The sequence below is a fragment of the Nicotiana tabacum genome, chromosome 20 (assembly GCF_000715075.1).
Source record: "Nicotiana tabacum cultivar K326 chromosome 20, ASM71507v2, whole genome shotgun sequence".
Lineage (NCBI taxonomy): Eukaryota > Viridiplantae > Streptophyta > Magnoliopsida > Solanales > Solanaceae > Nicotiana > Nicotiana tabacum.
Genome location: NC_134099.1, coordinates 80,827,171 through 80,849,117, shown reverse-complemented (window position 1 = coordinate 80,849,117; position 21,947 = coordinate 80,827,171). Strand labels below are relative to the sequence as shown.

At 35.9% G+C, this 21,947-nt stretch overlaps 1 long non-coding RNA gene across 2 annotated transcripts in view; it reads right to left on the bottom strand.

The window, feature by feature from the left end:
• The window catches only part of LOC107823833 (uncharacterized), a 38,381-nt gene extending 26,109 nt beyond the window's left edge, over window positions 1-12,272 (bottom strand). Inside the window, exons 1-3 of one of the 2 annotated variants that reach the window (XR_012703684.1) lie at window positions 11,760-12,272; window positions 3,088-6,352; window positions 1,282-1,496 (exon numbers count right to left, since the gene is read on the bottom strand). This is a non-coding gene — a long non-coding RNA (uncharacterized LOC107823833). Of the gene's footprint in view, window positions 1-436; window positions 1,497-3,087; window positions 6,353-11,759 lie in introns of those variants that run through there. The other variant, XR_012703683.1, reaches the window with a different exon arrangement.
• Window positions 12,273-21,947: the final 9,675 nt, after the last annotated feature.

Here is a 21,947-nt window from a genome sequence, read left to right as displayed (position 1 = left end):
ACCAGCAAGAAAATAATAACTATTATTTTTAGCCTCACGGTGGACGCCAAACTGTTTACCGTGAAAATGGTAATAACAATTAAATTTGATTTTATGGTTCTAAAAATACGTGATCTATTTTTATGCTAGTTGTTAGGCAATGGATTGTAAGTAAAAGATTAGAAAGCAAGATTATAGCTTAGCGGCGATATGATAATTGAACCAAACGGCTAGAGATCGGGGCCTCGAGTTGTCGTATATGAGGCCTCGAAGTCGAGTTGGGTGGTCGACTTAGAGCGACCGAGAGAGGACAGTTATGAGAGCTGCGATGATGGCTCTTTATGATCAATGATAAGCAATAAATGATGAACAATAAATAGAACACAATGAATATAAGCAATAAATGGAGGTAATGAGATCAAGAGAATATGTTAGAGAGTAGAGAGAATGTTCTTGTGTATTTAATATTGAGCATCAGATGATCTACAAAATGACAAGGATCCCCTTTATATATGATGGGGTATCCCAACATAGTACAAATGCATTTATTACAAAGATATGGGGCAGGTAGAGCCAGTTAAAACCATGATGCAGGCTTAGACTAGCCTGACAGACTTCGTCAGCTCTAGCTACGAGCCTTGGAAACTTCCCACTTTTTCACCATAAACGCCAATCTATACTGCCCCGAGGTTGGGCGTCGATAGCCCCTCGGGGTTGAACCTCGACCATAGCCTCGAGCCTTTGAAAACGTGCTTGCGAAGCATCGTAATGACGGAAAATTGGACCCTTCCATTTTACCGTATACAACTATAAAAATAGGAGGAAAGTGCAAAAATACCCAGTTTTGGGGTCACTATTTAACATATAACTGAAGTTAATTTTTTTTAAATATAAATTTATCCACTTTAGAATACAATTAAGATATACAAGACTGAGGTTGTAAAAATTCGCACCTAAAGTGTCAAACCTCAATTTTTTTGGCCTGAAGTGTGACTTTGTCAAGTCCAAACTTCATACATTTTTGCCTGAAGCTTGACCTGCCATGCCAAGGCCAACTTCAGACATTTTTGGTTGAAGTTATGGCTTTGGCAAGGACAAACTTTGAATATTTTTTTTACTAAAGTTGTAGTCTTGGTTAGAATGAACTTGGAACTTTTTTGCCTGAAGTGTGATCTTGGCAAGGCCAAACTTCAAATATTTTTGACTGAAGGTTACTCTATCTTGCTCACATTCTATATCACAAATAATCATATTTAATAGATTAAAGATACATGTAAGAAAGCCGGAAGGAAATAAGCTTACAGTTAAAATAGAGAATCTCAAAGGAATATCCCCAAACCGTAGCACCAAAGACGCCCATTACCAATCGGAAGAATATCGTCCAATGCTTAGGTGAGTCATGGAACCTTATCTCAAGAGACAACAAACTTTCTCCAGCATTGTTAAAGTATGGATTTCATATATCTCCGTTGGTTGGTTCTTTTACAAGAATCCATTCGGAATCTTTCATTGAAACCCTAGAAATTAAACTTATTCAGTTGAAATTTCAAGAAAAAAATAAGTCGAAGTTGAAAAATCATCTAATGGGAACCAACAATAAAGGAAAAAAAGCATCTTCAAAAAAGAAAAAAACAAAGCAAAAGTTTATGGTTATGATTGAATCTTATTCAACGCAATTGGTATAATAAATTTGAGGTTTTGATGACATAAATTAGGAGAAGAAAAAGGAGAAAAAGAAGAAGCGGAAGAGTTAGGGCAACCAAAGAAAAAATGAGAGCTAGGCTTTTTGTCTGAAATTTATCAATATTAGGTACAAACTAATAAATTTTAAAAACTGGGTACAGGTAAAATAGTATTTCCCAAATAGGACGTGTCACACCTCCTTTATCCTACCCCGGAAGGGGTACAAGGGAGTTTTTTCCAACTTAAAGTGACAATCGAAACAGGATTATTTATTTATTAAATTCAGAGTCGCCACTTGGGATAATTTTATGGCGTCCCAAGTCACCAGTTCAAATCCCTAATCGAGGAAAAGATTGACTTTGTTTTACAGTCTGTGAACACAGAGATTCGGGTAAGGAATTCTGTTAACCCGGGAGAAGGTGTAAGGCATTCCCGGATTCTGTGGTTCTAGCACGGTCGCTCAACTGTTATAATTGGCCTATTATCTGATTTTAGTACATGTTTAACCTATGGTGCAGTTTTTAATGAATTATTTTTGGGAAACATTATTAAAAACATGTCTTGAACTATGTCACATAAATGCACCCGCGGTCCTCGACATATTTTATCTAATATTGTTGAGATTTAGATTTGGGTCACATAAATGCACACCCGAGTTTAGGAAATTAATTTTTTTAAATAGCGCGCCTAAAGCAACTACACACTTTCAAGTTTGCGAGGGCCATGGAAGATTCAACTAATGGCACACCTCGATTCTAATTTCAAAGGATGTTTGAACTAAACTTTTGAGGGCCATAAATTACATCTTGCCTAATATGACACGCCTCAAATTATTTCAAAGGGTTTTATTATTTGAAGTTGTTATAATCGGGTTACATGAAATGCACACCCGAATTTGGGAAATTAAGCATCGTAACTACGTCACGGGAACCGTACCCATAATCGCGATGGTTATTCACGTTCAAAAGTTATTAATTCTTAAAACAACTAGGATATGAAACATGTATCACTAAGATAATCAAAACATTCAGCTCAAAAGCAACGAACTCGAAGCCATCGAGTAAACCATACTTACTAGCGAACTAGAGATCATAAAGTTTCTATTTACCCAATATGCGTACATGGAATTAAAAACTATATATATAAATATCAATCAAAGAGCAGAACATCTAAGCAAGTTTCATTTAAAGCATAAACCAACATTCATTTAACGTTAAGAATTCAAAATTTTAATAGTATTAATACCTAACAGAGAATAATCACTATTAAACCAAATTATCTACTCAAATTAGTCTCGTGAATCCGTTAGGATAACATATAAAGAAGACTCAGAATAACAATCATTCAAGCACAAAATTATTCCTCCAAAAAAAAGTCCTAAGATTCATGAATTAAATAAAAACCCAATGAAACAAGGAAACAGACCTTAAAAGGTTTTACTAAAGAGATTCGGATTTGATTTTTGCAATCAACAGAAAATCGACAAACCGGAACTGCACCCGGACCTCGGATGAACTCCCTCAATCGGCGATTCAACCAGCTTCAAGCCTTAGTTTATAGCCATAATCTGTTGCGCAACTTCCTTACTCTTCTTATTATGTTTGTGTGTTATATTGTTGAGAGAGTGACAAAGATGAGAGATGAGGGTGGTCGTTGTGTATTCTACTGTGTTTTTTCAGAGGAGGGGTAATTGGAAGGTTGAAGAAGCAGAACGGTGGAGGGCTATTGGAACGCCGTTGATGGCTGTTTCTCCGGCGAGTTTGGGGCTGAATCGCCGGCGGCTGAAGCTGGTTCTCGCTAGGTGAAAAAGGTGAAGCTTCTGTACAGGGGGTGGGGGTCGTTTTGGTTCTCTGTCGCTGACTTATTTACTCAAGCGCCTTTTCTTTTTCTAGATCTTTTAGGCGCTCTCCTCCCCCTTAGCTGATAGGTGTTACCCCTATTATATAGGTCTAGGTCTAAATGTGTATTTTTGTGTTAATTGCTCTTAGGTCCTTAGGGTCTCTTCATTTATTTTTTATTCCAAAGAAGAGTCTAGAAGGGTCCCTAGGGTTAGCTTAATGGTTATTGGGTATTGGACTTAAGGAATGGGCTAGAAACTTGGGCCTTTATGACTAGCTATGCTTAAAATTAGCTTAATTAACTAAAAATTTATCCACATAGAAATATTATCAAAAATATTAATTAGCCCTACTTAAGTAAAAATAATTATTAAAATAAGACTGACCGTTAAAACAAAGCTATTTTTTTGGTATTTTTTTCAAGATTAAAAATGACTACAAAACATTAATGGAACAAATTTTGTAATTTTTATTTTTCTTGTAATAAAATAGAGTAACAGAGTAAAAATTAGCTGAAATAGCTATATTAAGCCTAAATTAAATATTTACATGCTAAAATATGAAAAATCTTGGAGAGGGTCAAAAATCACATGTCTACAGGTGCCCCTCTTTGACTGGAAACGGGAAGAGTTTTCGGGCAAAGAACGACTAGACAAGTTTTTTGACCCGACCCTTATTTAAGGAGACCAAAATTAAGAGAAAAGCGGAATGTGACCGAGCCCTGGTATCTAAGCTGCCTACATATCCTTGGCTATAAAGGAATCAGGCCACGTGTAGTTCAGAAGTGAGTGAGATGATGGAGTATGCCGAGGTGGAGAGCCGATTGAGGGTGCCGTCAAGGTTCCAGTCTGCTGTCCCGTTATTACATCAAAATCAAAAATGAAAAAGACTGACTAAGCCTATCAGCTACGAGTTACAAGATTCCTATCTATGAGTCTTCTGAAGCTTGATCTTGAGTCTTGGTTAGTTCTTCATGCGGACCCTGATCTGAATCTTGATGCTTGTTAGCCGCAGGTGTTGGTTCAATCTTCTTCAGCTTTTCAAACCAAGACGGGACATGCAGAGCTTGTGACCTCAGCCCTGTCTTGAGCAGCTCACATCTTTCATTAACTTCTACATTTGGATTCACTTCTTGTCTTTCTTTTTGTTTTGTTTTGTTTTTTTCCTTTTTATTTTGGATTGATCATCTTGGACTGCTGGCTCGCATTCTTGACGCGAGCTTCTTTTGTTGCTGACCTAAATTTCATTCTAAACTGAATTCCCCTTTTTTTTTTCCAGGTGGGCGCCTGATTGCTGAACTTGAACCGTCTTCTCCTATTACTTGACATTGTTTTCCCTTGAAACTTGAACTGTCTTCCTTCGAAACTGCTTTCCCTTGAAACTTGAGTTGTCTTCCTTCGAAACTGCTTTCCCTTGAAACTTGAGTTGTCTTCCCTTGTTCTCTAGGTGGGCGCCTGATTGCCGAACTTGATCCGATTTCCTTTGAACTTGTGTCTTCCTCCCTTTGTTCTCCAGGTGGGTGCTTGATTTCATCAAAACAAACAAAACAAACAAAATTTTATGCCTCATTTGCACTAAGAGGATTTGTGAGTTATTAGCAATATTATAAACCACTTATACTATTGATGTAATGATGAGAGTAAACTAATGACTAGACCAAGATGTGCGTCTCCTATGAGTAAAACCAAAAACTTTGACTAGCAAATGCGTCTGCTAAAAATAAAACCTGAATGAACCAAACTAGGAAGTGTGTTTCCTAAAAGTGATTGAGCTTGCGGAAAACTGTAAACTAAGGTTTACTAAAGTAAAGACTGACCCTATTCTCCAGGCGGGGCCCCTGATTACAAGAAAACTAAACATCGATTACTTAAGAAAACTAAAAATTGACCCTTTTTTTTCAAATCCAGACTTCCTTTTTTTTTAAATTATCCTAGGAGAAAATTCGTCAGACTAGGTTTTCTATCTTAGGAGAAAGATTCATCAGACTAAGACGTTTATCCTAGGAGAAAATTCATCAGACTAGGTCCTTTTTTCTCTCTTCTTTTTTGTTTTTGTTTTTAGTATCTTAGTAGAAAGATTCATCTGACTAAGATGTTTATCCTAGGAGAAAAATTCATCAGACTAAGATTTTGATCCTAGGAGAAAGTTCATCAAAATGGTCCTCTTTTTATTATCTTGGGAGAAAGATTCATCAGACTAAGATTTCTATCCTAGGAGAAAGTTCATCAGACTAGGTCTTCTATCTTAGGAGAAAAATTCATCAGACTAAGATTTTAATCCTAGGAGAAAGTTCATCAGACTAGGTTTTCCATCTTAGGAGAAAAATTCATCAGACTAAGACATCTATCCTAGGAGAAAGTTCATCAGACTAGGTTTTCTATCTTAGGAGAAAGATTCATCAGACTAAGATTTATATTGGGAGGAAAATCCATCAAAATAGGACTTTTTATCCTTGGAGGAAAAATGTGAAGACCAACGGCAAGATTTTATGCACAATAGCAAGACAAATAAAGGCAAAGATTTGAGAAACTTCCCTTTGTAGTCTCTTCTCTTCTTTTCTTTTCCTTCTCTTTTTTTTTCTTTTTCTTCTTGAACCAATTTCCTTGCACTGCTTTGTTCCTGTTTCACACAAAAAAAAATGTCAATTTTAAAAATGGTAGTCGGTTTGTGGCCTTGAGTCTTGGGCAGCTTGGCTTCTACTCAATCAGCTTGAGTCGGTTTCAAGAAACTTTTGCTCTGCATCAACCCTAATTATTTCACACCCAGTACCATTTATATTTGTGGCTCAATCAGCCTTATCCCAACTGGAGATCTTTTCTTAGGTGGCCTTCTCTGATATCTTGAATGACTTCCTGCGTTTTGAGCAATTTGTCTGTCAGAAAGAATCACAAGTTATCTTTGTTTGCGCCAAGTAGGCTGACAAGAGTCTTTTAGGGAAGCCTTTGCATGAATCCTCAAGGTTTATTGACGGTGACAACTGAGTATGTCGGCCAAATTTACTTTGTGCAACTGAAAAGCTGGTAGCAGATTTTGAAATCTTTTCTTGCTTGTTTTGACAAGGACTGACTTAGAGTGAAGGGACACAATGATGCAAAAAAACATTATCAACAAAAAATGCCCCTGTCGGGAAGGAAAGAGGGAAGAGTTTTTTTTTCATTTTATTTTGCGCTAACTAGCCTTAATGATCACGACATGCATTTTGGACTTAACGGTCTGATCTATCAAACTAATCCAATCTTCCCGTTTACTATTCTTATGACCTTTGAAGTCGGGATTGTTTGTGCCAATTATTTGCATAAACTTCAGGACTCACTTTCAACTAGTGGTGCCCCGAGGGATTTTCACCAACAAGCCTCTCTCATTTATTTATCTCTTCTTACCGTCGCCTTACAGTGCCCGTGAGGGTTTTCACTAGTAAGACTCTCTCATTTTTCTTTTATTTTTTTTCTTTTGCTTTCTTGTGTGAGCAACTTGACAGTGTTCTATGTCGCGTGACAACTTTTGCTCATTGCATGCTTCTCTTGGCATTCTTGAAGGCATATCAGGAGGTCTTTTTTGGAAGGTTTTTTGGATAGGGTTGGAAAGAATGATTGACATGAAGGCTCAAAGTGGACTCAAAATGATGGGGTTGTAGACTTACAACTCTAGGAATCGACTCTTTCAAAAATAAAATAAAATCTTTGCCCCAGTTTCAGATACTGGGAATTTTTTTTGAATTTTTTTTTTCTTTATTCTTTTTTTTCTAAATTCTTATTTGTTGGACCGAACCGTGAGGCTGCCTACGTATCCTTTTTTAAGGAATCAGGTCGAACGTAGTTCAAACATCTGACCTAACTAAAAAAAATCATTTTTCTTTCTGTTGTTTTTTTCTTTTCTTTTTTTCTTTCTTTTCTTTTGTTTTCAAAACAAGTTGCCCCAGCTCCTATTTTTTAGGGCATGAACCTTTGACAAATCTTTTCTTTTTTTTTTCTGAACTTTCTAAGAATTGCCCCAGTTTGTACTCTTGGGACATGGATTTTTTTCTTTTTTTTTTTACTCTAAACTTGATTCCAAAAGAGGGTAGTCAAAGAAAATAACACAGACCCAAAAGGGGTAGCAAAGGATATAAAGTGTTTGGGTAGCAGAAAAGGGGTCTCCCAACCTCGAGAACATCAAACATGGTATCTTTTTGCGATCACAGCATTGACGAACATGTCTGTCTTCTTGGTGTGTCATGGTCACAAGACATTTTTTCATCCCTTAGTGACAAACTTTCAAACAAACTTCAATTGATTAAACATCCTCAAGTCCGATCTTCATAATGATTTGAAAGTGAATTTTACTCGACCTTAGTTCCAAAGTATTCCAACTCTTTATTCATCCTCAAATGTATTTTTTATTTTTTTTAGTTATCCAATTCCAGATTAAATCAATCTGGCCAAAATTTCCGCATGCATGTCATGTCATTAGAACTAGAGACAAAAGAATTAGGAACAGAGTGACACAAAAGGACAAACTGTATTTTATTGAGTAAAGGATGAAAGGGTTTTACAACTAAACAAGCAACCCAAAATACGAGTTACAACCCTAAAATAACCCGAATAATGAAAATAGCAACAGAACAAACAGACAAGACTCACAAACAGAATGGAGGGATAGAAGGGTTTGACTCAATAAAACAAATAAAATCTGGATCACAACCCTGAAATAACCCAGATAATAGAAAAAACATCAAAACAAGCTACCAAGATTCCTTCCTATTGAGGAGGGAATGACTTTTCAATTGCTAGGTTTGACATTTAGCCACAAATTTGCTCATCAAAATCAGTAGAGCCTTCTCCAATTTCAACATCATTAACTTCAGTTAGCAAGTTCCCGAGAGGATTCTCATACTCTATGTCACCAGGCATCATCCCCACAAAGTGTGCATCGTGATGTGCAGGTAAAGGATTATGCGCGATATTTTGGGTGTCACTCTCTTGGATCACAATCAAGTTTTCCTGGATCATCCTTTCTATTTCTCTTTTCAAATCCCGACAGCTTTCAACATTGTGCCCCTGGGCATTGGAATGGTATTCATACCTTTTAGAAGGGTCAAAGCTTCTTGCACTGGGGTCCACATGATTTGGAGGAATAGGTGCAATTATGTCATACTGCTTTAATTTCTCAAACAAGCTTGCATAGGATTCTCCTATTGGTGTAAAACTATCTTTCAGCCTTTGTCCTCTTCTATACCCCTGGTTGGATGTGGGTTATAGGGTATTTGAAAATTTTGTGGAGGTTGGTGGATATTTTGCGGTGTTGGTGCTCGCCTTTTAGGGTGTCTTGATGGCCGGGCAACATACTGAGGTGCAGCAACAGAGTATTGAGGGTTCTGAAGTGGATAATAGTATTTAGGGGAACCATGGGAAACCTGATGAGGTTGCTTATACCTTCAAGATGCTCTCCTAGGACCTCTTCTCGACCTTGATGTCATCATGATTTCTTCGTGCTTCTCATTCATGTCACTAAAATTATCGGATTCAATCGGGATAGCCTGAGTTGCGGCTTTGAGAATTGCTTGACTTATAATTTTGCCTGTCTTAAGACCACTCTCAATCATTTCCCCCATTTTGATTGCTTCCGAGAAGGATTTACCCACTGCGGACATCATGTTTTGAAAATAATCTGTCTCTTGAGCCTGAAGGAAGACAGTTATTAACTCGTGCTCATCCATGGGTGGTTAACTCTGGCTGCTTTCTCTCTCCATTTAATGGCATATTCCCTGAAACTTTCAGTTGGTTTCTTCTTCAAGTTTTAAAGAGAATTGCGGTCTGGGGCAATGTCAATGTTGTATTGGAACTGTTTGACAAAGGCCTATGCCATGTCATCCCAGACATACCAGCGAGACGTGTCTTGATCCATAAAACATTTGGAGGCTACTCCCGTAAGGCTTTCCCCAAAATAAGCCATCAACAATTCTTCATTTCTTCTCGCACCTCTCAATTGATTGCAATACCTTTTCAGGTGGGCTATGGGATCTCCATGTCCATCATACTTTTCAAATTTGGGAGTCTTGAAACCAGGCGGCAAGTGGACATCGGGGAACATACATAGATCTGTGAAGGCAACACTCTTTTGACCTGTCAACGCTTGCATGTTTTTCAACCGTTGTTCTAAGCTTTTCACTCTTTGGGTCATTTCTTCCTGTACCATCTTTCGGAAAAGCTTCTCAATGTTTGCAAGAAAATCAAATGAGTACGAGTGGTACTCAGGAGAGTGGTACTGCTCTTGTTGGGTAGCAAATTGTGACTCATGAGTTTTCCTTTGCACCACCGTTGGCTGTGGGATGGTGAAAACGGGCATAATAGTAGAGGTTGTCTGATTGGTTGTTAATGACAAACTTTGAGAGCATGAAACAGAAGTTCCATCTGTAGTCGTATAGTTGGGATAATGACTGAACTCGGGTGGATAGGATTGATCAGACAATGAGACAGGAATGGAAGTAGTGGAGGTGGGTGTGAACTCTGGAAAACCATGAGAAGAAAAAGGTGGTCCTTGGCCGTTGGCCCATGCTTGACACATTTCAGTCATTTTTTGTTTCAGTACTCTATTTTCCTCAACCACAGTAGACTCTTGTTGAACCGTATGACCTTAAGTCTCATGACTGCTTGCAACAACTTCGATGTCAGTTGTCATTTTTCCTTTGGATTTTGTGTTGTTAGCTTACCACAAACCGACCACCTCAACTTTCTTCACAATTCAAAACAAAACATATTAGAATGGACTCAGTCAGTCATTATTATTATCATCATTTTTTAATGGTTGATCGAACCTGATGTGGGTTGCCTACGTATCATGTGGGAACATGAATCAGATCTTGCGTAGTTCGGGAAGATCAGGAATAAAGTAAATAAACTAACTCTTTTTTTTTTTTGAATTTTGGACTTTTTCGAAAGAAAGACTTAAGAAGAAGAAACAGAATATTTTTGGATTTCGATTTGTTTGTTTGTTTTTTAAAAAAAAAAATTTGAAAAGAAAGACTTCTAAATAAGAAAGAAAATATTTTTTTTCTGAAATTTCGAAAGAAAAACTTCTACAATCGAAACAGGATTATTTATTTATTAAATTCAGAGTCGTCACTTGGGATAATTTTATGGTGTCCCAAGTCACCGGTTTAAATACCAAATCGAGGAAATGATTGACTCTGTTTTACAGTCTGCGAACATAGAGATCCGGGTAAGGAATTCTATTAACCCGGGAGAAGGTGTTAGGCATTCCCGGATTCCGTGGTTCTAGCACAATCGCTCAACTATTATAATTGGTCTATTATCTGATTTTAGTACATGTTTTAACCTATGGTGCAATTTTAAACTTTTGAGCTGCTTTTATTGAATTATTTTTAGGAAGATTTCAACGTTATTAAAAAGATGTCTTGAACCACGTCACATAAATGCACCCGCGGTCCTCGACATATTTTATCTAACATTGTTGAAATTTGGATTAGGGTCATATAAATGCACACCCGGGTTTAGGAAATTAATTTTTTAAAATAGCGCGCCTAAAGCAACTACGCACTTTCAAGTTTGCGAGGGCCATGAAAGATTCAACTAATGGCACACCTTGATTCTAATTTCAAAGGATGTTTGAACTAAACTTTTGAGGGTCATAAATTACATCTTGCCTAATATAGCACGCCTCAAATTATTTCAAAGGGTTTTATTATTTGAAGTTGTTATAATCGGGTTACATGAAATGCACACCCGAATTTGGGAAATTAAGCATCGTAACTACGTCACGGAAATCGTACCCATAATCACGATGGTTATTCACGTTCAAAAGTTATTAATCCTTAAAACAACTAGGATATGAAACATGTATCACTAAGATAACCAAAACATTCAACTCAAAAGCAACGAACTCAAAGTCATCGAGTAAACCATACTTACTAGCGAACCAGAGATCATAAAGTTTCAATTTACCCACTATGCGTACATGGATTTAAGAACTATATATATAAATATCAATCAAAGAGCAGAACATCTAAGCAAGTTTCATTTAAAGCATAAACCAACATTCATTTAAAGTTAAGAATTCAAAATTTTAATAGTATTAATACCTAACAGAGAATAATCACTATTAAACCAAATTATCTACTCAAATTAGTCTCGTGAATCCATTAGGATAACACATAAAGAAGACTCAGAATAACAATCATTCAAGCACAAAATTATTCCTCCAAAAAAAAAAGTTTTAAGATTCATGAATTAAATAAAAACCCAATGAAACAAGGAAACGGACCTTAAAAGGTTTTACTAAAGAGATTCGGATCTGATTTTTGCAATCAACAGAAAGTCGACAAACCGGAACTGCACCCGAACCTCGGATGAACTCCCTCAATCGGCGATTGAAACCAGCTTCAAGCCTCGGTTTATAGCCATAATCTGTTACGCAACTTCCTTACTCTTCTTGTTGTGTTTGTGTGTTATATTGTTGAGAGAGTGACAAAGATGAGAGATGAGGGTGGTCACTGTGTATTTTGTTGTGTTTTTTCAGAGGAGGGGTCGTTGGAAGGTTGAAGAAGCAGAACGGTGGAGGGCTGTTGGAACGCCGCCGATGGCTGTTTCTCCGACGAGTTTGGGGTTGAATCGCCGGCGGCTGAAGCTGGTTCTCGCTAGGTGAAGAAGGTGAAGCTCTTGTACTGGGGGTGGGGATCGTTTTTGGTTCTTTACCGCTGACTCCTTTATTCAGGCGCCTTTTCTTTTTCTAGATCTTTTAGGCGCTCTCCTCCCCCTTAGCTGATAGGTGTTACCCCTATTATATAGGTCTAGGTCTAAATGTGTATTTTTGTGCTAATTGCTCTTAGGTTCTTAGGGTCTCTTCATTTATTTTTTGTTCCAAAGAAGAGTCTAGAAGAGTCCCTAGGGTTAGCTTAATGGTTATTGGGTATTGGACTTAAGGAATGGGCCAAAAACTTGGGTCTTTATGGCTAGCTATGCTTAAAATTAGCTTAATTAACTAAAAATTTATCCACATAGAAATATTATCAAAAATATTAATTAGCCCTACTTAAGTAAAAATAATTATTAAAATAAGACTGACTGTTAAAACAAAACTATTTTTTTGGTATTTTTTCAAGATTAAAAATGACTGCAAAATATTAATGGAACAAAATTTATAATTTTCATTTTTCTTGTAATAAAATAGAATAACAGAGTAAAAATTAGCTGAAATAACTATATTAAGCCTAAATTAAATATTTACGTGCTAAAATATGAAAAATCGTGGAGAGGGTTAAAAATCACATGTCTAGAGGACGCACCATACCTTTTTTTACTAGAAATAGTATTAGGTGGTTGCTTTTAAATATGTTATTTGAACTTTAGTCAATCATTTTTACAATATTAACGTTTAGTTAGAAATTAACAAACTTCACATCAATATTCTTCCTTCTCAAGCTTTTTTAGGCCTTAAGGTTTGAATTGCATTCAAAGACGTGAAGTTAGGTTATGAAAATTCAAATTTCAAATAATTTCGAAAGTTTAATTTCAAGGTGACTAAGAGCCTGTTTGATCAAGTTGTCAAGAACTTTTTATTTTGAAAAGTACTTTTGCTCAAATACTTTTGGGGAGTTGCAACTTGTGTTTGGCCAATTTTTAAGAAGTGTTTTTTTTACAATATTTGATAAGCAAATTGTGTTTGATTAATCTTTCTAAAAACTACTTTTAAGTGTCAAATTACGAAAAAGATATTAAATCTTAAGTTTATATTTAGTATTATTTAAAAGAAAAATAAATTTCTAATATTAAATATAAAAGAATTCAATTAATTTTTATTATTATTTAATTAGAATATAAAAATAAAGTAAAAACATATACTAAATATTTTAATCAATGTAAAATATAATTATCCAACCCAATAATATTGGTATTCGATATTACTTATTGTTTACATAATGATTCAAATATATTAAAATACAATCATTCAGTATAAATTAAAAATATGCTTCATAAATCTTATATAAAAGAAGAGATATATTTATATTAAAGAGACTATTTCAAAGAAGAATAGGAGAATACGAGTGAAAATACGATGAAAATTAAATAAATAATAAGGAAAAAGGGGATGATAGAAACAAAAAGGAATAGGAAAAAGTTAGTGAAAGATAATTTGGAACTGTAAATTTTATAGTAAAGACAGTTTTGTCTATAAAAAAATTAATTTTCTACTTCTACTTTTTGAAGAAGCTAGAATTTATAGCTTCTTCTCAAAAAAAGAAGAATTGCTTATGCTGCATGTCAAAGTACTTTTCCATCTTGGCTAAACACATTAAATTTCTTTAAACAAGTTTTTTCTTAAAAAAAGTACTTTAGGTCTCTTAGAAGCTTAACCAAACAAACTCTAATAGTATGTTCGCCGTGTTTTTAAAACTAACTTATTTTGAAAAGTATTTTTCTCAAAAGTGTTGTTTAAAAACTATATTTTTGTTGAAATCAGTATATGTTTGGAGAACGAATTTAAAAAGTACTTTTGAGCAGCAATTAATGTTTGATCAAAATTTAAAAAGGTGCTTCTAAGTGTATTTTTCTTAAAAGTGATTTTTCAGAAAAATACCTTTGGGGATAATCTACTTTTTTTTGTTTCTCAAAAACTGCTTCTGTACTCAAAAATGCTTCTTTTTTTCTTATAAAAGCTTGGCCAAACACCTTAACTTTGAAAAAATTACTTAAGACTTTGTAAACTTCGGGTATGCTTATTTATTTTTTAATGATTAACATATTTGAATCTGAATATACATCTGAATATTAAGACGTGTATTAAGATTAAAACATCTGAATTTAAATATACATGTAAATATTAAGATGTCTATTAGTATCTGAATACTAAATTATTAAGACTATTTATTTTTTCAACATTTGAATATATAAAAATTATTTTTATATTAAAAATTACTCTCCTCATTTCAAAATGATTGTCCTAGTTTTACTTGACACAAACTTTAATAAAGAGGGAAGACTTTTGATATATATAGTATTAAATATGTCATAACATTTGTGTGGCTATAAAATATTTAAAGCATGTGGTCTTAAACCTACCATAATATTTATGTGGCTATAAATACTTTCTATTAAGGGAATATTGAAAGGTACCAATTGTTTTGAAACAGACTAATAATAAAATAGTGTCAATCCTTTTGAAACAAAGGGAGTTAAATTAAAAATTCAAATAAAATACTAACTAATTTAATATTCTATAAACATACATACTATTTTTTAAAAAAAATAATATGGTTTTGGTGGTGATGAGACTAATGGTTGTGAATGCCGACTATAGGCGGTGGTAGGTTTGGTTGATGGTGGTGGTTCAGGGTTGTAGCTAGTGGTGATTAGTAGTGGTGGCGATTATGATTGAGGCGTAGTGGCAGTTTATAATTGTGGATAGTAACGACGATGATTGATGATGATGGTAGAGGTGATTGATAATAGTGGGAGTTGTGAGTGGTGGTAGTCGATGATGGTGGGGATGGTGGGTGATGGTAGTCAATAATAATGACGTTGGCGGCTGTAACTGATGATGGTAGTGGTCAATGTTGGTAATTAAGTATGATGGTGGTTGGTGGTAGACGATAACAATGACATGTAAATGTGGATAATAGAATCTTAATAAAATTAAGTATTTATTATAATTTAAATAATGCGGACCTCAGTTTGAGATTTAGATTTAAAAACAAGAGCACTTAATGTCTAATATTAAATGACAGGCGATGCGGGGCAGAGGGGGGGGGGGTCGGTCTGAATCCGCGCAATTTAAACCCGCCCCGCCCCGCATAGGATTTAAACCCGCATTCACCCGCCCTGCACTCCACCCGCGTTCACCTGCCCCGTCTCGCCATTTTTTTAAAATAAAAATTCATTCTTTTTTTGGAAAGCTAGACTTAAATCTGATTTTTTTAACAAATAATTAATTATATCCAAATTGTTCTTAAATCCCTATCTTTTGTCTCCAAATCCAGTGATTTTTCCTATAGAACAATTTGCATTACAGAAGGGGTTTTAATAATTAACAGATTTATCTACAATTAAAATAAATCTCTCAACTATGTATAAGAATTAAAAGATTTCTCTACAATCGTGTTCGATAAATTAAAATTAATATTCTCTCTTTTTCCAGCTAGACATATCTCCTCGTCTCATTGCAAATACTATGATAACAGCAGCTGTTGTGGATGAAATTTTTGTAAACTGGAAACTAATTGTTTCAATATGTCATCTTACTAAATACTAATCCACATTTTGACAGAAACAACTATAAAAATTATTAGCCTTTTAAAATTATATTCCCACCCGCGCCCCACCCCTCCTTGCGTTATTTTTTTAATTTTAAAATTGAACCCGCCCCGCTAAGGTTGTATTCTGGCCCAGGCCCGGGCCTAAATGGGCTAAACGGGTCGGGGCAAAACGGTCCCGGACTTTGACGGACCGGTCTTTGGCGGTCCCGGGCCAAACGGTCCAGATGGGTGGAACCGGGTAAAAATAGTACGATATAGCCAGTTTTCGGACTGGTTATTGAAAAATAGTCAGCGTTTACGAAGTCAATAAAAAATAATCACTATTTTGCTGCAACAGAGACCAGTCCAGCATAATATACTGGAGTTCGGTGCACCTGTGTATGAACTCCAGCATATTATGCTGGACCGGTATACTTTGGTGACTCCAGTATAATATATTGGAGACTGGAGCACCGGTGCTCTAAACTCCAGTATATTATACTGGACAATTATACTTGTTGGAACTCCAGTATATTATGCTGGAGTTCTAGTGTATTTATGCTAGAACTCCATCATATTATGCTGGAGTTCCAGTATACTTATCCTGGAACTCCAGTATAATATGCTGGAGTTCAAGCATACTTATGTTGGAACTCCAGTATAATATACTGGTGTATTTTTCGGGTTTTGAACAGTGTTTTCGCTTAGATTTATCTTTACATGAAAAGTGGCTAAATTTTGATCACTTTTGAAACTGGACTATTTTTGAACGACCAGTTGTAAATCTGGCTATTTTTGAATTTCTCCCTGGAACCGGCCCACTATGGGCCTAAGCTCACATGGTCCCGGGCTAAATGGGTCGGGTCCACGGGCCTAAACGGGCCTAAGTGTTCCGGGCTATTTTTTTTGAATTTTTTTATCTAAGGCAATTTCTTGTAAAATTTTTTTATCTAAGGCAATTTCTTGTAATATATATATATATACTATATCAAATTTAAACACAAAATAAATTGCAAAGAAATATTCAAGGAAATGTCTTATAATTTTTATTATTGCTGTGAGCACGTGATTTTTGCCTCATACGAATTACTCCAAAAGAATTCTGTGATAAATCAATTGGTCTAATATTTAAACCGGAAAGCTTTTTATCAAGAAGTTGTGCTCAGTCATCAAGAAAGGTATCTTTGTACCATCTAAATTCACTAAGGGTCTTACATCTAAGCCCATTTAGTAAAGTACGGATGGTCTCATGCTGACTGGTAAATCTACCATTGAAATATTCTAGAATTGTAAGGACAAGGGTATAAACAGCATCTTCTCTACCTTTAACTAGAGTCATGCCTATATTATCAACTCCATCATCAACGACTGTAGCATTAATAACCGTTGCCTTTTCTTCAACGGATAAATAGTTATCGCCTTATATATATATATATATATATATATATATATATATATATATATATATATATATATATATATATATATTATATATATATATATATATACTATATCAAATTTAAACACAAAATAAATTGCAAAGAAATATTCAAGGGAATGTCTTATAATTTTTATTATTACGACATTAACAAAAAATGACAATATCTTTCTTAGTCTTCCTCCCCCCAATGGAATGAGCACAACAAGGTACTAATACCACCATTAAAAGGAAAAAAAAAAGTAAGGAAGATGTGCCAAAATACAAGTTACATATTAGTCTATGTATTATCTCTAACAAATCTCATAAATCCTTCAAGGACCGGAGGAATTTCCGTTGATGGTGGTGGAAAAGAAGCTTATTCATCACCGCTTCCGGGCGAAGCAGTATCCTGTGCAAGTTCCGCTAGCATTTCTTCATAAGCTTCGTCTATCTCCGGTTGTGATTCCGCAAGTCCAAAATTTCTTCTTTCCGAATGGATCCAATCTTCGAAGAGTACTGATTTTTCCAAGCTCTCCCTCATAGACGCTCTATGATCACCGATTTGAAGCCTCGCTTGACTGAAAGCGCTTTCCGATGCCACTGTTGAAGCTTGAACACTTAAAATATCTCGAGTCATCCTTGAAAGAACTGGATAGTGTTTTTGTTTGTCCTTCCATCATTCCAAAACATCGAAGGAGCCATCGGGATTCTCTGATTCAAGTCCCTGCGACAAATAAACTTGAAGCTCATTTAGTTGTAAACTATCACCAATAATATCACCTTGAGAACCCCTTAACTCCGTCCAAGAACTAAGGGCTTTTAGGCCCGCAGTTCTTTTAGATGATTCCGAACTAGACGAAGTAGGAGTTGGAACATTTGGTCTAGCATGATCTAAGGCAAGTTGATAAGCATTATAAATTGTTTGAGCATTTATTTTAATTGAGGCTTTTGCATCTCCAAGTGTAGCAAATTCCTCAGCTGAAAGTGATAAAGCATTATAAATTTTTGTGTACCAAAAGTGAGGACCTCCTAATTTCATTGTAGGATTTAATATGGCAGCAACACTAAAAATAGGAGGGATAGGGAAAAAATATTTTTTAAACTTATCTTTCATAGAATTAATAGCAAGTTGATAAATTACCCCATCCTCTGAAAATTGAGTAAACAAATCTGCAAGTGCTGCAATATAAACTAGACAGTTAGAAATAGTAGGATAATATTGCTCAGATAATTTATTTGTAGCAACATGAAATTGTTCTAAAAAGTCTACAAGCATTTAGCATTAGTCCAATCCTGATTTGTAAGGTGCTCATCATCATCATCATCACCACCACCAACACGAGCATTATACGTTGCGTTTATTGGATTTCTATATTCATATGCAATAACTAAACTTTCATACATGTAATTCCATCTAGTCGGATAAGGTTTAGGAACCTTTCTTTCTCTAAGGCCAAATTCATCACATTTTTTAAAATATTCTCTAAGTCTACTTCTACGGTTTGAATAAAAAAAGCCAATTAAGAGCCATTTTAACTTTTTCAATTTCTACATTTAAAATTTTCATACCATCATCGACAATTAAATTGTAAATATGACAAATACATCTAACAGAAAAAATATTACTAAATGCAGGATTTAGTGTAGTTGTAAGCAAGCCTATAGCATTAGTGTTACTAGGAGCATTATCCATTGAGACCGGCATTATTTTATCTCTAATGCAAAAATATCTACAAATATCTGCAACTGTGTTAGCAATAAACTTACCTGTGTGGCGTGAATTAATTATTCTATAAGAAATAATGCGCTTTTGCATTATCCAGTCCTCATCTATCCAATGACTTGTAACAATTAGATAATCACAGTCATTAATTTTAAATTGAATTCTGTATTCTGAGGCCTTGAAAACCTTATTTAGCGTCACCTCGATTTGCATGCATAGTCCGGCGCGTAGCCGGAAAGCCTAAATGTGAAAATCTGTAAAAAATGATAAGTTTTGACTGTAAAATAAATTAATTTGACTTCGGTCAATGTTTTGGGTAAATAGACCCGACCCATGATTTAACGGTCCTGGAGGGTCCGTAGGAAATTATGGGAGTTGGGTGTATGCCTGGAATCGAATTTCGAAGTCCCAAGCCCGAGAAATGAATTTTTAAAGAATATTATTTTCTAAAATTGCTTAAAGGATTTTGAAATGAATTTTGATTAGAACATATTGGTATTGGGCCCGTAATTTGGTTCCGACGACCGGTACAGGTCTTATATATGGTTTAAGATAACTCTGTGAAGTTTGTTAAGAAACGGAATCCGTTTGACGCGATTCAGACCATAAATGCAAAGTTTGATGCTTTAAGAAGTTTTGAAATATTTTATTGATTTTGATGTTTAATTCGTTGTTATTGAGGTTATTTTGGCGATTTGATCGCACGAATAAGTTCGTATGATGTTATTGAGTTAGTACGTATGTTTGGTTTTGAGCCCCGAGGGCTCGGGTGTGTTTCATATGGGTTTCAGAAGGTTTTTGGAATTCAAAAGTTGCAGGTTTTTCTAGTTTCTGGTGTGCTGATACTTTCTTCTTCACGTTCGCGGGAGGACCCTCGCGAATGCGATGTGTTATTTGTGCTGAAGGAAAATTCTTTCTACACGAATGCGTAACCCAGGTCGCGAACGCGAAGCATTGGGGGGGGGGGTCTTCCCTTCGCGAACGCGATCCTGGTGTCGCGAACGCGATCCTGGTGTCGCGAACGCGAAGGCTTATAACCTGGGCAGGGGGAGGGGTACTATACCTTACGCGAACGTGAAGGCTCGGGGAGTTACTTCTCCACTAACGCGAGCCCACTTGCGCGAACGCAAAGGTCTCTCAGGCCTGACTCATCGCGAACGCGAAGACTATTTTCGCCCCGTTATTTTAAGTTTCAAAAATAGAATACATTACGGGATTTTCACAATTTTTCATAAACTTCATCTTCTCCATACCTCTTGGCGATTTTTGAAGAACTTCTTCACCATAACCTCTTGGGTAAGTAATCTTTGACTTGTTTTCTTCCATTTTTATCAACATCCACTAGATTTCTAGGCCTAAAACATGTGATTAAGAGTAGAAAATTAGGGATTTCGGTAGAGTTAAGGCTTTTTGATTATTTGGGAATTTGACCTCGTTTTGGGGTTGGATTTGAAAACAAATTATATATTTGGGCTAGTGGGTGAATGGGTGATCGGGTTTTGGTCCGAACCTTGTGTTTTGACCAAGCGAGCCCGGGGTCAATTTTTTGACTTTTTGGGAAGAATGATTAGAAAACTATAATTAAGCATTGGAATTGGATTGTTTAGCATTTATTGATGTTATGAAGTCAATTATGTATAAATACAATTGATTTGGAGCTGAATTCGAAAGGAAAGGCGGTGTTTGAGGCTTGAGTTGGCCGTGGAAGTTCGAGGTAAGTGTTTGGTCTAACCTTAGCTTGAGGGATTAGAAGTTGAGCCCTATTTGCTATGTGGTAATTGTTGAGTATGGCGTATAGACATGGTGCGAGTATCTATACGTTGGTGTCTAGCATGCCCGTGAGTCTTTATATTGTGATTATCATGACTTTGTTGTATCTTTCATGCCTTAGTGGTGGTTTCTATTTGTGGTATAAAGTTACTGGAAGGAATTGTGATCTATGAACCTTGAGGAGCGTTGGCTCAAGATGTATAACGAATTGTGAAAGTATAAGTGATAATTGAACCTCCAGAGCATCGGCTCAAGTTGTGAAGTGAATAGTGAAGCAGAAGTGAGAAAGAGAAGAGATCATATGTTGTCACCCTTGCCAGACTATTGTTGATTTATTTGTTATCTCCCTTGCCGGGATGTTGATGTTATTGATGTTGTTCTCTTGCCGGGATTAAATTGTTGAATTGTTGTTCCCTTGCCGGAATTTTTATTGCAATTTTATTTGTTCCCTTGACCTATTATTTGTGATTGTTGTTTGGGTGAGGAAGAGAGTTAAAACACGAAGGGTGATGCCGTGCATTGTTTGTTTTGTGAGGAAAGAGTGTAAAGCACGAAGGGTGATGCCATGTATGATTGTGAGGAAAGAGTGTAAATCACGAAGGGTGATGCCGTGCTGCACGATGTACCATTCCGTGCCGATTATATTGATTATATGGTGAGGAAAGAGAGTAAAAGCACGAAGGGTGATGCTGTATACATTTTTATTATATGATTGCTTTGGTGAGGACGAGAGTAAAAGCACGAAGGGTGATGTCGTGCATTTGTTGATTTCTGATTCTTTGTTGATATTCGAGTTATATTGTTACTTTCATTACTTGATATCTTTCTATTCGAAATTGTTATCTCCCCCACAACATTCTCCCCCTCCCATATTGACTGGTTATTTCTGTATTTTTTTCCGTTGTATATGTATTTGAACTGCACATGTTTATTTGGTAGTCTGGTCCTAGCCTCGTCACTACTTCGCCGAGGTTAGGCTAGACACTTACCAGCACATGGGGTCAGTTGTGCTGATACTACACTCTGCACGGTGTGCAGATCTCGGAGCAGTTTTTGGACCGTAGTGTGTAAGCTACCTTCAGTCCATCCGGAGATCCAAGGTAGACCTGCAGGCGTCCGCAGGCCCTGTCGTCTCCCTCTATCCCTATTTCCTGTTTCATCTTCCTTCTATTCAGAAACAACGTACTGTTATTTCTTCAGACTTTGTATGTAGTAATCTTAGACAATCTGTGACACTGTGACACCAGATTTTGGGTGGTTAAGGCTTAAGTATTTGTAATAGATACAGTTTTCATATATTTTATTGTT